The sequence below is a fragment of the Vombatus ursinus genome, unplaced genomic scaffold, assembly GCF_900497805.2.
Source record: "Vombatus ursinus unplaced genomic scaffold, bare-nosed wombat genome assembly UNPS02014810.1, whole genome shotgun sequence".
Classification (NCBI taxonomy): Eukaryota; Metazoa; Chordata; class Mammalia; order Diprotodontia; family Vombatidae; genus Vombatus; species Vombatus ursinus.
The window spans coordinates 32,553,693-32,567,945 of record NW_020954588.1 but is presented as its reverse complement, the minus strand read 5'-3'; the positions used below and the strand labels follow the sequence as shown (position 1 = coordinate 32,567,945).

The window sequence follows — 14,253 nt, the reverse complement described above, 5'->3', positions numbered from 1 at the left end:
TTGGGGAGGCAGCAAGGAATCTAGCTGGGCCTAGAGGCTGAGGAAGCAGAATGGGGCTCAGACAGCATGCAGATGGGACTCGGGGGTTTCAGTATGTGTGGGAGGGGAGAGGGAGAAGAAAGCAATTCTGAGTAATGTGGTGAGACCCTGGTAGTGGGGTGACTAGGACAATCTGCAAAGGGAAGGGGGAAAATATAGGGAATTCCTAAAGCCCAACCAGCTAGTAAAATAAATCCTGGAGTGAAGCACCTGTTTGTGTGAAAAGATCATTTCCAAATTGGAGACTGCTTATGCAAAAGTTACCCATTTCCCTCCTCATCCTCCTTTCCCTTCTCACCATGGTTGGGGGTGGGGGGTGGAGTGGTGGTATTAATTGTGCAAATGGAAGAGAATAGAGCACAAATTCCCAAACACAGAGACAGGCTCTATGCTAAGTGCTGGTCATACAAAGAAAGGCAAAAATACTGTCCCTTCCCTCAAAGGACTCACATTCTAATGAGAGAGGAAAAAACTGTCAACAACTCTGTGCATATAGGACATATATAATATAAATAGGAGGTAAAGAATAACCTTTCAGGAAAGATTTTGGGAGGTGGGAAAGAAAGGCCTTTCAAGGAAGGTGAAGCCTGAAGGAAGTCAGGATGGAGAGCATTTCCAAAGGTTGTGGATTCAGACCAAACGGTGCTATTCTCCAGGCCATACCATAGTTAGTCAATAAGTGCTAATTAAACACCTACCATCCACCAGGTGCTGTGCTAAGCACTGGGGATACAATGAAAGGCACAAGACAGGCCCTGCCCTCAAGGAGCTGACATCCTAATAGCTACAATCTCCTTTTCATTAACTATTTTCATCTCCAGCTTGAATTATTTCAACATAATCGTAAAATTCCCCTTTTACAGAACCCTTTAGCTGCATGAATACATTTCTAGATTCCTCAGAAGCACAATTTATTAATGGTCTCAGTCTACAGAAATTTCAGTATTGGTCACCTGCACTTCAAGGTGTGACATCTTTATTGCAACAAACATTCTAAAATGGTAAAGAATCTTTTCCCCTTTGCTTTACTACTTCTTCTAACAGGGGAAACCAACCAACCAACCAGTATGCCAGGCATTTCAAATACAGGCTGCTGATGACTTGGCCACAAATACTGGCTTGTTGACTCACTGGGATCAAGGGTCCATACACACACGCCTAGACCCAATCCCTCCCTCCTCTACCTCTGTCTGTCAGGTTCCTTTTCTGTCTTGAAGGCTGTTCAGGCATCACCCGCCTAGGGAAACCTCACCTCATTCCTCCAGCTAAAAGCTTTTTCTTCCCCATCAAATTTTCCTGGAGCACATGGGTATACATTTCTTTGGCCCCATCATTCTCCACCTTCTTCACCTTTGTATTTACATACTTATATGCATGGAGAATATAAACTCTGGAAGGAAATGCAAGGACCATTTCATCCAGCACAGCATAATAAGCACCTAATAAATATGAGTTCATTTGAATTGAATTCTGCCCGCGGGTCAGATCTAACACAAGGAACATTTCCAGGCAAGCTATTGTGTATATCTTCACTCAAAGGGTGCAGGAACAGTTTAGCAACTTAGGGCTCAGCCCGTCAGGAAGCCAGATGATAAGGTAGCTAACATGAGCAGCATGTTCTGGGGCCCAGTGACAAGCGGATGAGATGGAGAAACTCCTTTTTCTTTTAACTGTTTTGCAGTTGAGACTCACCTCTGGAAAGTCAATTCATGAAACAAGGGAGGAAGGTTGACTAAAAGTATGACTCTCATTTGAATATATTCCAATAGTGGTGGCAATTTATCGTTATTAGGGAAAATTTCACATTCACACTAAAAGCAATGAAGTCCAACGAGTTATTCCAGGAAAACCAAAGAGAATAGTTAGTAAAATAAAATTATTATACAGTGGGGATGGGTTCCTACATTACTCCCCAAACCACAGCAGAAATATATTCAAGTTAGATGAGTAATTTACAACCTGAGTAAAAACAGTTCTATTTACTGTCCAAAAATTTGATATGATATCCAATATAAAATTAGTCTTCAGTGACTAGGAAATGATACATGAGGATAGCTACTATGAACTAAGTAACACTTTTGGAAGAATTTTTATTAATCACAGAAGTATCTAATTTTTCACATGAGTGCCAATGATTATTCAGTATTCAGAAGTTGTATTTACTTAAAAATGCATAGCCTTCTTGAAAAAAAAAATCTGTAGCTTATTATCCATAAGTGGGGAATCACTGGTTTAAGGCAAAATAGAAATGTAAAAGGATTCTTGGAAAATAAAGACTGATATTATGATATGTTCAATTTCCAGTTTTTGGATTAGAAAAAAATTTGGATTAGATTTTAATTTAGAAGTAGAAAAAAATAATTAAATCATTAAAAAAAATCTTTTGGGGCCTTTATGCAAACAAAAAAAAAGAGCAACCCTGTCTACTTTTTCAGCATAATGCAAAAATAATTTTTAACTGTCATACATTTTTACTTTTTCCATTAGACTATGATAATATAACCAGGAAAAATACCATTATCTTTTAACATAGTGTCTTATAACCTAATTCACTAAAATGATATTGATATCATGACCTTTGAAAGCATCCTGTTTATTTTTCTTGATATTTCTTTTATTTATTTCATTGCTAGGGAAGACATCGACTATGAATTTGTCATTTTAATGACATTCTGATTTATCACAGATGATCTAACTCGGGAAGTAATGCTTTCATTTTCTCCACATAATGGTTACGTTTGAGTGAAGATCTTTCATCAAATCTCTACGTGAAATGTCACTTACAAGACTTTGGAGACACCTGTATAAATAGAATGCTTCCTTAGGAACTTAGTTAGGAATATGGATACTTCAGTCGATCCAATATTTTGAAACAAGATCCAACGTTACTTAGTGAGTTCACTGGCCTCAAGCCACTCCTTTAGAATACTGTAGACTTGATTCCTGTTCAGGTGTGGCTTAGACTAGATGGAAAGTCCCTTTCAATTCTGTGACTCTGAATGCTTGCATTTTACTGTTAAAACTGTGCACACACACACCAAATCTGATTTTTTTTACAAGTATATCATAGCAAGATTATTTGATAACTTGTGGCATTAAGAATGGCTGGAATATTATGTTATAGTAGGAAATAAATCACAGGGGAGCACACTACACTCCTCTTTTTCTACACTATAAGCTCCTTGAAGATAGACAGTTTCATTTATGTCTTTGTATCCCCAGTCTCTGGCACATAGGCCTTTAATAATACTTGTTAACTGACTGATCCTTGAGTTAACTGTGAAAATTTAGTGAGTGAATTTTCCTTCCAGGTCAACAAACCCATGTAAATTCATCCCTGAAGCCTTTTTTTGTTGGGTTTTGGGCTTTTTTTTTGGTTGGACTAAATTCTTTTATTCAAACATGTACATCTAAATGTAAATTAATCTTGTCCAGTGCACTACTAGAATATTATGCAAATTTGGAGGAAGATTAACATATAAACATTACTTATGCATCCACCACTAATTTCATAAATCATAGGGTTGAATAATCATTTGGGCTATCTTTCTACATTTAAGTAGGATTACAGATCAAAGTCCCATTATGAGTGTTTAGGAAGTATCCCATTGTGCAGTATTATATTTTTGTTGTAAAAGCCAGGTTCACTTGAGGTCTTGGAAATCTTTTGTTACATAAAAATTGTGTTTTATACAGTATTTGCTTTAATAGGTTTTGATGTATATATCTTTTAAAGACAATCTTGGTTTTAATGACCTGGACTCAGACAGACCAGGCTGGATTCACTCAGCCAGGAGGCTGCGTGACTCTGGACACAGCATCTCAGTACTCTAGGCAACTCCCAAAAGACTGAGTTGCAGAACAGGTGCTGATCGGCACTGGGAGACGCTAGGTTTTCTTTACTGGGAGTTTTTTATACCAATGATGTCACAGTTCCAGACCAGAAAAAAAAGTCAACCACAATTCCAGTATTCCTCGCAAATTTCAGTAAACAAATTCATCCTTATGTTCCACCTACAATTCCTCAAAGCTGAATATTTAAACCATCTCAGATTATTTATACTAGAAGCAGAAAGTAGCTAGTTTCCATTCTCTATAGAAAAAAAAACAAAACTAAACAAACCCAAACCATCATGCACCACCCATGAAGTTACCTCTGTTTATTTTTAGGCTAATGTGATCTGAGTTTTTTACTCAAAGCTTCCATTTTTTCCAACCTTTAAATCATCCATTCAACTCTAAATCCTGTTCATTCAACATGTGGCTCTTCCAAATGAACATAGTACTCTAGTAGTTTTACCAAGGCCAAATGTGATAAGAGTTCCAATTTCTGTATAGATCATAGAAATGCCAGGGCTGAAAACGGCCTTTGAGATTATTTAATTCAATCCCCACATTTTACAGCTGTGGGAACTGACAGCCAAAACAGTTAAATGTCTGGCCTGTTACACAGGCTACTAGAGGCAAATCTGTGACTTAGAACCAAAGTCTCAGGGCTCATGTTCTTCCCACTATAACTTACTGCTCTCAAACGCAAAAACAAAGGCACAAAACACACTGCTATGTAGATGACAGCCAACTGAGCCGGAACACAAGGGACTCCTTCCTCTGGAGTCCCATTCCAATGGCTCATCATGGCACAGAGTCATCAGATCTTCCTCCTACCCAAGTGGAGAGGAAACTCTGCCTCCCTTGGTCCCAACAAGCCGGAGGGGCTTTGAATATGGGTCCAGTTATATACTGACTCTCTGTCTTTGAAGGACAAGTTTCGTTAAATTTGGTGAGATTCATAGGTTCATTTACAGTCTGATCACAGCAATGGGCAACAGTCGACCATCTGAGATTTGAAGAAAGTACCTCAAGTCTTTCCTGATTCCTTCTCTCCAAGAGCTAGTGAGGCACCCCAACATTTGGTAAGTATTTTTAAAAATGCTCATTTATGTACATGGCTTCTCCAATAGAAATGAAAGCTTCTTGAGGACAGGAATCATTTCATTTTTGTCTTTGTATCTTTACCTGCCTGGAACACAGTACATGCTTAACAAATGATTGTTTGATGCTGAAAACATATCTGAATGAAATGAAATGCTCAGGAAGCATTTCCAACTCATGTTCACTTCAGGAATATTATGTATAATGAACTATGTTTGGCTCTGGGCATGCAAAGATTAAACATACATATATGCATGTTACATATGTACATACATACACATAAACACTCATTATATTATGTACGTATGCATGTATGTGTGTCTCTTTCCTCAAGGAGCTACAAATCTGATAGGAAAGAATAATGCAGAATCTTCCTTTTTTTATCAGCTGCTCTGCTTGGATTTGCCTCCTAGAACAACATACTTTCCCCCAGGATAAGCAGGGAGGAAAAGGCAGGGAGTAGAATAACCATTTACAGTATCTGATGCCTATTATGTGCCAGGCGCTGTGCTAAGTGCTTTATAGATTTTCTCATTTGATCCTCATCATAATCCTGAGAGATAGGTGTTATTATTGAGGAAACTGAAGGCAAACATAGGCTCAGTGACTTGGCCAGGGTCACACAGTTAGTAAGTGTGTGAGATCACATTTGAATGCAGACAGGTCTTCCTGATGTCAAGTCCAGCACTATCCACTGAACCACCTAGCTGCCCATCTCCAGAAAAATATAATTATGGAGATTGTTTCAGCTTTGGGAGTCAACACTTTCTCAGCATCTTCAGTTGTCTCTGTCCTGTTGGAGGGCTGAGCAAAAAACTCCTCTAAATGCCTCCCTTTCTAGGGAGCTCTGAATTTCCAACTCTCTTCATTTTCCATCAGCTGCTCTGCTCAGTTCTGAATTAGCATTAGCTAGATGCTCTGGCACTCCCTTCCTCCTTTGGTCTTTCCCTAGTAGACAGTAAGCTCTTTGAGGACCGGGACTGGCTTTCTTTTTCTTATTTGTATCCCCAGTACTTAGCACAGAGCCTGGCACACAGTAGATGCTCAATAAATGTTCACTATTATTAATAATTACAGAACTGATAATGATAAACAAATGCTGAGTGAAGGCCAGGGTCATGGGACATGAAAAATGGGAACCACCATCTAGCTAAGTGATTAAGGAAGACTTCATGAAAAAGGTGACATCAGATGGACCTTCGGGACTCCTCCAACATAACAAATGCTTTTTATTCCCAAATAATTTTATGATTTTTTTCCCCTCTTAGGTGTGTTATAACCGATGTATATTTCTCTTTTATACTTCTTTCTTTTGATTTTGGACCTTTTCTCTATCTTGAAGCTTATTTTGATCAAAATCTCCTTTTTAGATCTTGGCAAATTCCCTCACTATTCTAAACTTCAAGTCATAAAAGGAACCTAGGGAAACCTATGCAAGTAGAAAGTGACCAGCACACAACACACACACACACACACACACACACACACACACACACACACACACACACACTCTCTCTCTCTCTCTCTCTCTCTCTCACTCACTCTCTCTCTCTGCTAGGGCTTTCTTTGTTAATAAAAAATTGAGTAAATCTCTTTAGAACAAATTATGTGGAGATGAACAATTACATGCTGACCATAGCTAGATATATGATTTTTTTGAGGTCAATTTATCTTAACTTGGAATACTCAACATTTTATGAATTTCTGTTAAAAGTAAGTTTCTATCATAATAGCTAATACAAGACATATAATTAGTATAGATAACTACATGGTGTCATAGTATGCAACTCTCATGGTATAAGGTGCTAGGTCCCTTTCCATTGTTCTTAGCCTAATACTAACTACAAATTTTACCTCAATCTCCTTCATTCTGTACTGTGAAATCTTCTCAAGAATGTAAATCCTTTTAAAAAAAAAATTTAGGAGAGGCAGATCATGTGACCTGCAGGACATAATATGTGATCCCTAGAAATATAGTTAAATAGTAATATTTTCTAGAGCTGAATTTTAAAAGTATTCTTGAAGGTGGCAACAAGTCAACGTAAATCACTGAGAGGTAACATATATTATTATCAGTTATGTAACATCCCTGTACTGAACATACTAAACTTGTTTTCTAGTCTCCCTGAAATTTCACTTGTATGAGCAAAGTGTTCTAGAAGTACCAACTTAGAAGCACTGTACTTCAGTAAAAAAGATTTTTTTTTGAAACAAAAGGATACCCAGTGGAAGGAAATATGAAAAAGCAGCACATTAAGATCTTCCTACGTCCTGAAATGACTTTCCTATATTAGGCATGCCTAAGTTGTCATTTCTTATCAGTTACCAAAACCATTCCCAGGATCACAGGATTTTAGATTGGGATAGGACCTCAGAGGCAAACTAGTGCAACTAACTCAATTTACAAATTAGGAAATAGAAGCCAAGGAGCTTAATGGACTTGCCCAAAGTCATGCAGGTAATAAGCAACACAGCTAAGATTCTAACCCAGGTCTTTCTGAGTCCAGTCAGTGCTCTTTCCATAACCCTGCCTAGTCTAATGGAAGAATAAAAAAGATAAAATGAATCGGATCCTCTTCCCTTTCCATGAATCTTACACTTTTTTGGGGGGGGGGGGGAGGTGAGGCAAGTGGGAATTTTTCCAGTAGATGACAGGCACTCAGACGCACCTTTAAAGTTAAAATATTTGAGTGGATGGATGACAATCATAGGCTGATCTGTATGCCTCTGGTTCTATAGCAGGGAAAGAATAAGCCCTGAAGAAAAAATAATGGCTATCCTTCGGGAGGAAGAAACCCACCCCAACTCAAATACAGCAACAAGTGCAGGTAATGCAAAGCCAAGTGGACATGAAGCTCCTGCTTGGTCCGGCACAAACTTTCCTAAGAAAAGTTCTACACCTGGGCAAGGATCACTAAGAACAGCTTCTATGGAGCCAAAAGGAGAAGGAAAGGGCTGAACAAGGGCTCCTGGACGCTCCTTGCCTAACACACAGAGACAGAGAGAGAGATGGAGAGGGCAGGGTCACAGGCTCCCGGGGGGGCCAAGGAAGCCCCCCCCCAAAGTTGCACAGCAGGGCCAATAACTGGTTTAATTTTCAGTGGGGGAGGGGGGGCACAGATGTTCCAGATGATAGATCTGCCCCTGCACTTGAGCCAGCAAAGTCAGGCGCTCCTCCAACAGCGGAGAGATGGATAGGAGGCTGGAAGAAGGGAACAAGCATTTATGAAGCGCCTGCTGTGTGCCAGGACCAGGAAAAGCGCTTTGCAATCCGATTGGACGCCTGGCTAGCAGGATTTGCATGAGGAAGGCTGAGGCTGAGGCAGAGGCGGCCCGGGCTCTCGCCTCGTCCGGCAGGCCTCCGGCCCAGGAGGACCCCAGTGACCCCCGACCTTGGGCCGCGGCCCCGCGGGCTCGGCCTGGTCCCGGTCCCGGCCCCGCTCCCGGCTGCAGCCTCCTCCCCCCCTACCCCGGCTCCTCCTCCCACACCTGGAGCGGACCCACCCGAGGCACATCCGCCCCCTCCCGGCCCGGGCGACCGAGGCCTGCCCCCGGCCGGCGCCGCCACTTCCTGGACGGCGGCCCCGGGGAGGGAGGCCGGAGGCCGGCAGGGAGGCCCGCGCCCGGGCGGCCTCGACGAGCCCGCGGGAGGCCGCTCGCGTCCAGTCACCTCCCGACGCCCGCAGGGCCCAGCGGGCTCCCGGGCCCGGGCGCACCTACCCTCGTCCTCCGGGGCGCCGCGAGGCCGAGGCCGGCAGGGCAGCCCTTCCCTCGGAGGTGGCGGCGGCGGCTCGGGAGCTGACTCCACTTCCCACCTCCGGAGCCTCTTCAACTCCCGGATCAATTCACTCCGGCAACGCCGGAAGGAGCCGAGAGGAACCAGGCGTTGTCCGGAATCCTGCCCAGCCGGAGCCGCGCGCGGGCCGATGGGGGCTCGTAGTCTCTGCCATCGGCCCTGCCCACAGCCTCGAACCCGCATCGGACTACAACACCCAGCGGCCCCTGCGCGCGGCTCCCGGAGATGGGTGGGGACGGCGCGGACCAATCGTCGAGGATCTCTCGGCTCCCCTGGGCGGGGCTGGGAGGAAGGGAGGGTGCGCTGGGGAGCGGAGAGAAGGGGAGGAGTCTTGGCTCACCTGGCCCAATCAGGGAGGGCGGTCGGCTCGGGCTTGGGATCGGGCGGGGGGTGAGGGGGCGGAGGAGGAGGAGGAGGCTGGTGCACGCCTCGGGTAGAACCTGGGGTGGCTCCAGGCTCTGCGGGAGGCGCGTGCTAGGAAGGAGCCCCAGGGTGAGCGTGGGGCGGAGGGCACAGGAGCTCTGGGCGACTTGCCCCAACCGGAGAAGCTGCAGCAGCTGCCCGGGCGGCGGGAAGCTGTCATTGCCCAACTCCAGCACCTTTCCAGGGAGGGGCAGGGGCCGCTGAGCTGGGGGAGGTGGAGGCACGAGGACGGGGTGGCAGAAGGGGACAGGAGCATCCCCTTCTTCCCTCCCGCTGTAGTCTCCCTCCCAAATCTAGAGCCAGGAGGGCTGGGGCAGCAGGTGCAGATGTCGGGGCAGCAGGTGTGGGAGCAACCGGTGAAACAATAGGAGTCGGAGGTGGGAGACTCGGGGAAAGTTGGGGGTGGGGTGGAGCGGGAAGATAGCGAGAGGCGGCAGAAGCTGAAGCAGCCGGCGCCGGAAAGGTAAGAGAGGCCGGAGGGGGACGAGCTGCAGCAGCAGCATCCGCAGCTGGAGTAAGCACGGGCGCATCAGGAGGAGGAGGAGGAGGAGGAGGAGCGGCGGCGATGGCAGCTTAATTTGGCACCCGGAGGAGGCGGAGTTTCCGCAGCAGTGAGAGCAGAAGGCGTTGCTGAAGCAGTCGCTGCGCTGGCCGGAGCCGGAGCAGGAGCTGAGCCGGAGCAGGAGCCCGAGCTGGAGCTGGAGGGAGTCTGTGTGTGTGTGTGCTTCGCTGGAGACGGAGCAGCAGCATCTCTTCTGGAGGGTTTGGGAGCGTGTGAAGGCAAGGTAAGCCGGCTGCGCTGCTTTGACGAGCATTCCCAACGCAGGCTGACTTTGTTGCCTACTGGGAAAATTCCTCCACTTACTGTTTGTAGCAGATTTTAAAGTACCAGGTTTTTTTCCCCCCTACGTAGGTTGCAAACTCTTTTCAATGAAAGATACATTTTACACTTAGGAAAGAGGGTGGAGAGGGAATGTGATTCATTTGAACCGCCTTTGGAAAGAGCATGATGCGTATATCTGAAGAATTTGGTGATATTCGAATCGCTTGGGTTTTTTTTTCCCCCTCTGAGGCCCCCCCCCCCCCCCCCCCCCCGTGCCTGAAATAGACCGGTTTCGAATCCGTTGAATTAGGTCTGTATTGGAGTACTGGCGTTTTGCTTTAGATTTAGAATTACATAAGAACTCCTTTATTATGAAAACAAGTTTTAAATTCAGAGCAAGGTCCTCTCTCCCTATCTTTGGTTCATTAGCATCCGTGTATTTCCCTTTTCTGCCACAGAGAAGGATGTCTATGATTTGCTTCAGAAACATTAAGCAAAGGGAGGTTTGCATGAATAATCCAAAGGTTGGATGATGGAGCCTCTCAGGGGAATAACTTTGGTCAACAAGGACCAGATCAAAAAGCTGTTGAGGCTGAATGGAGGATTAGCTTTCTATTGCCTGGTTCATAAATGGGAACAAAAACCTTGCTTAATATCCTCCCATCCAACATATAGTACTCTCCATTAATTGCCTTTCCTACGTACACCTCTCCACGGTACAGATAGGTATTGGATGGGTCAGGTGAATGTTTGCACATTTCAAAATTCCTTAAAGGTAAAAGCAAGAATTCCAAAATGTCGTGGTCTATTAGGTATCAATGTGGTGATAACGACCTGTGGGACACACTTAGAAGTCATATAGTCACCTGAGACAGTCTCTATTCATCATGTTAAAACTTTTAAGCAATGTTCTGACTTCACTTTGAATGCGGTTGAATAATTTAAGATGCTGTTTTCATGCCAGGTGATGAAAGCTACTATAAACCTGAGTGAGCTTTTCGTGACTGTAAGACAACAATCTAGTCTTTTTACGAAAATACAGAAGTTCATTTGCCTGTTTTGTGGGATTTTTCAGAGCAAAAGAGGTCATAGTGTGTCTTTTTTTTTTTTATTAAAATAGCATATTATAGCATCCCTTTGTGCTAGAATGTGTTTATCATGATGGCATCTTATGGTACAGAGATGCTTCTCAGAATAGGGTACCAAAGACAATTGACTCATGTTGAAATATAATCTTTAGTGATTGTTTACTACAATTTTATTTTCCATTCTCACACTTCGTTGGTTTCCTGCTGGCTTTCTGCTTGCTTATTGCTGGCTTTCTTAGGCTATTGTTTTTTATTTCTATTTTTAAAAAAATACCAAGTTGTAGTACCATTAAAACAGTCTCAGAGTCATTCCTTTGGTAGTGTGAAGTTCATTGCTAATGAGTGTTTGACAACCCAAGTGAATCAAGGATGAGCAAGGAGTTCTTATCTGTGTACAACACCAATAAATATATAAATAAATAAAGGGTTAGAAAAAGCTGTGTTCACATTGTCCCTGAGGCAATCAGGTAAGTGCCAGATGTGACCAGCTTTTTTATGAAGAAGAAACAGTGGTGGTTGACCTATACTGCTACTACCCTTGGTCAGATTCTGCCCTGGCTGCACTATGGCAGGTATTCTGTCTTCATTCTGAGTGTGACTCTCTCCCTAGGAAAATGTCTTTTTTTTTTTTTTTGTACCTTTTTGCTGTGGAGAGACGGAGGAGAATTTGGGTTAAGTGGAGTAAGGCTTGAAAACTGATGTATTTATGGGAAGGTCTCCTGCCCACAGCCACATGAAAAGTGATTTATAGAGAAAATTCTTTCTTTCTGGATCCCTTTGGGAGTCAGGCTTTCCTTTTCAAAACTTCAAATTTTCTCTGAATGTCTGTGCTTATCCAGTTCTTTGGTATGTGGAACCATACTTTCTGAGTTAGCATCTTGGGCTCTGTGACCCTGATTCTTTTCCTTCATCTCTCCTGTCATTATTTTCCCCCTGTAACCCTCAGTCCTAATAGAAGAAATGATCTGGGAAGTCTTACTTGATAAAAGATTCTGGTTTAATGCATGCCTCTTTCTTTCTCCTTGTATCTTCAGCACCTGGCTCAGTGCCTGGCACATAGTAGATGCATAATTACTTGTTGATTTATTGATTGGAAGGTATTTGACTTGGGACCATTGGACAAAAGCAGAGTACTTTGTGACCCAGGCACATTTATATATCCTTCGGGCTGCCTCCGGTGAGCTAACGCACAGCCAGAATTTCACGCAGGAATACATGAAATACAGAACATTACGGTGTCGATAGCGGTTCTGGTGAAGCTCAGGAAACACCTTCACTTGTGAAGCATATCATAAACAAGAGATTAGGGTGAACGACTGAATCGGATTGCCAAGGCGCCACCTTCAGAGGTTCCCTTGACCTTCTGACTCATAATAAGTTGATGTTGAAATGAAGTCTCTGATCACCAAGACTCCATGTATATACATTATTGATTATATATGGTGAAGAATTGAGAAGGAGGGAATCTCTGATTATATTACGCAAATCACCACCCAGGGTAAAATCCAACCTCTTTTCTTTTGATTTCAGTGCCATAGAATGAACTTATCTGAGGTTAGCATTATGTAGGGTAGCTCAGAAATAAAAATAAACATTTACCAAATGATTTTTTAGAAATCGCCTTTAGAGTTGCCATTTCAGTAGCAAGAAAATATGGTTAATTCCCGTTTACATTTTTTTCTGGCCTTTTTGCCATTTGAAATTCTGAATGCCGACCTTACTGAGCAAAAATAAATACATAGCCTGGATTTATCTTTCCAACAGGAAAATTGTCTGATCTGTTCAACACAAAAGATTGAGACTAAAGCTGACCAAGAGTTTATCCCCTTCTCCGCCCCCCCCCCCCCCCCGTAGATGTGAAGAGAAGGGCCTTGAGAAGGTGGAAAGGAGACCTGCCACCTTTTGTTTTTATTTATTGTTAATGTATCTCACAAGTAATTTTTTTGTCCTTTCTTTGTAATTGCCATTTTCTAGAAGACTGCTTCCCTGGGGGAGACACTTTCCAAAAATGACATTTTCAAGAGAGGATTACTGACATGAAATCATTAGCCTTTGCCCAGGCACAGGTTGTTGAAGAAGGAAAGAAAAGGTTACATGTGTATGTACCCATTCAGACAGTAGAACTTGCTGTTATCTGAACCTTGATGGGCTATAGAAAGAACAAAAAAAAAAAGAAACTTAAAAAATTATATTTTTCTGCCTGAATGGGTGCTCTGGATAAGATGTATGGTGGGGAAAGGAAACAACAGTGATAGTTATTGATTGACAGGGTCACTCCATTGGCTTAATATTTCACTTGATTGGGAAACCTTGCTGGTAGGAGTTGGAAGTAGCTCATTGAAAGCTTTCCACCTCAAAGATAAGCAGGTGGTAGTGGTTTGCATCTTAAAAAAAAATTAAGGAAGAAATGACAGGGCAAGTTTGATCCCAGTTAGGCCAGTAAACTTTTTGGAGAATGCACTTAGTGGGGTTTTAGAAATTTAGAGATGAAGTCTAGAAGTTCACCAGATTCTAAATCTAGAGTTGGAAGGAATCTTAGAAGTCATCTACTCCACTGTTCATTTCTCAGATAAGGAAACTGAGGCCCAAATAGGCAAAGTGATTTCCCCAATATCACATGACTCGTTAAGTAGCGGAACCAGAATTCAGATGCATGTCCTTTCCTTCCAAGCTCAGGGCTCTTTCCACCATCCCATGTTACTGATTTTCAGCAGTTTATGTTGACTAATGAGTGATAACACCCTGCTCCTAAGAATAGAATTCAGAAGGGTTTTGAAAACTGTCATGAAAGTGTCTCTGCCCATTTCATATCCCTTTAAACCTAGGTTTTTACTTCTCCTTTCTTTGCATAACACCACACTTGGGTTTTGGGAAAGGATGATCTTGATTGCTAAGTGGGAGGCCTGTGTAGTATGGGGCAGGTAAGGGAAAAGCATAGCTGAGAAGTTGGAACTTCTATCAGGCAGCAAAAGAGAATAAGCAGAAAATGAATTTTTTGGTAGAAAATTCCTGTTGTCAGGATCTTTTTGGGAGTTGGGCTTTCCTTTTCAAAACCTCAAAGTTTCTCTAAGTTTTGATGTTCATAGTTTCGCAGTAGCCAGCTCCTTCTCAAATATGTGGGAGCAGCCAGGCACTCGGAAAGAACACTCTAA

At 43.1% G+C, this 14,253-nt stretch overlaps 2 protein-coding genes across 4 annotated transcripts in view; one reads left to right on the top strand and one right to left on the bottom strand.

Annotated features, from left to right (window-relative positions):
* The window catches only part of PDCD10 (programmed cell death 10), a 50,124-nt gene extending 41,351 nt beyond the window's left edge, over nt 1-8,773 (bottom strand). Inside the window, exon 1 of the mRNA XM_027876164.1 lies at nt 8,692-8,773. The gene's annotated coding sequence lies outside the window, so the exon portion shown is untranslated. The remainder of the gene's footprint in view (nt 1-8,691) is intronic.
* Nucleotides 8,774-9,790: 1,017 nt separating this feature from the next.
* Nucleotides 9,791-14,253, top strand: part of SERPINI1 (serpin family I member 1) — a 99,078-nt gene continuing 94,615 nt past the window's right edge. For 2 of the 3 annotated variants that reach the window (XM_027875662.1, XM_027875663.1), the window contains exon 1: nt 9,793-9,975. The gene's annotated coding sequence lies outside the window, so the exon portion shown is untranslated. Of the gene's footprint in view, nt 9,976-14,253 lie in introns of all 3 variants that reach the window. The other variant, XM_027875664.1, reaches the window with a different exon arrangement.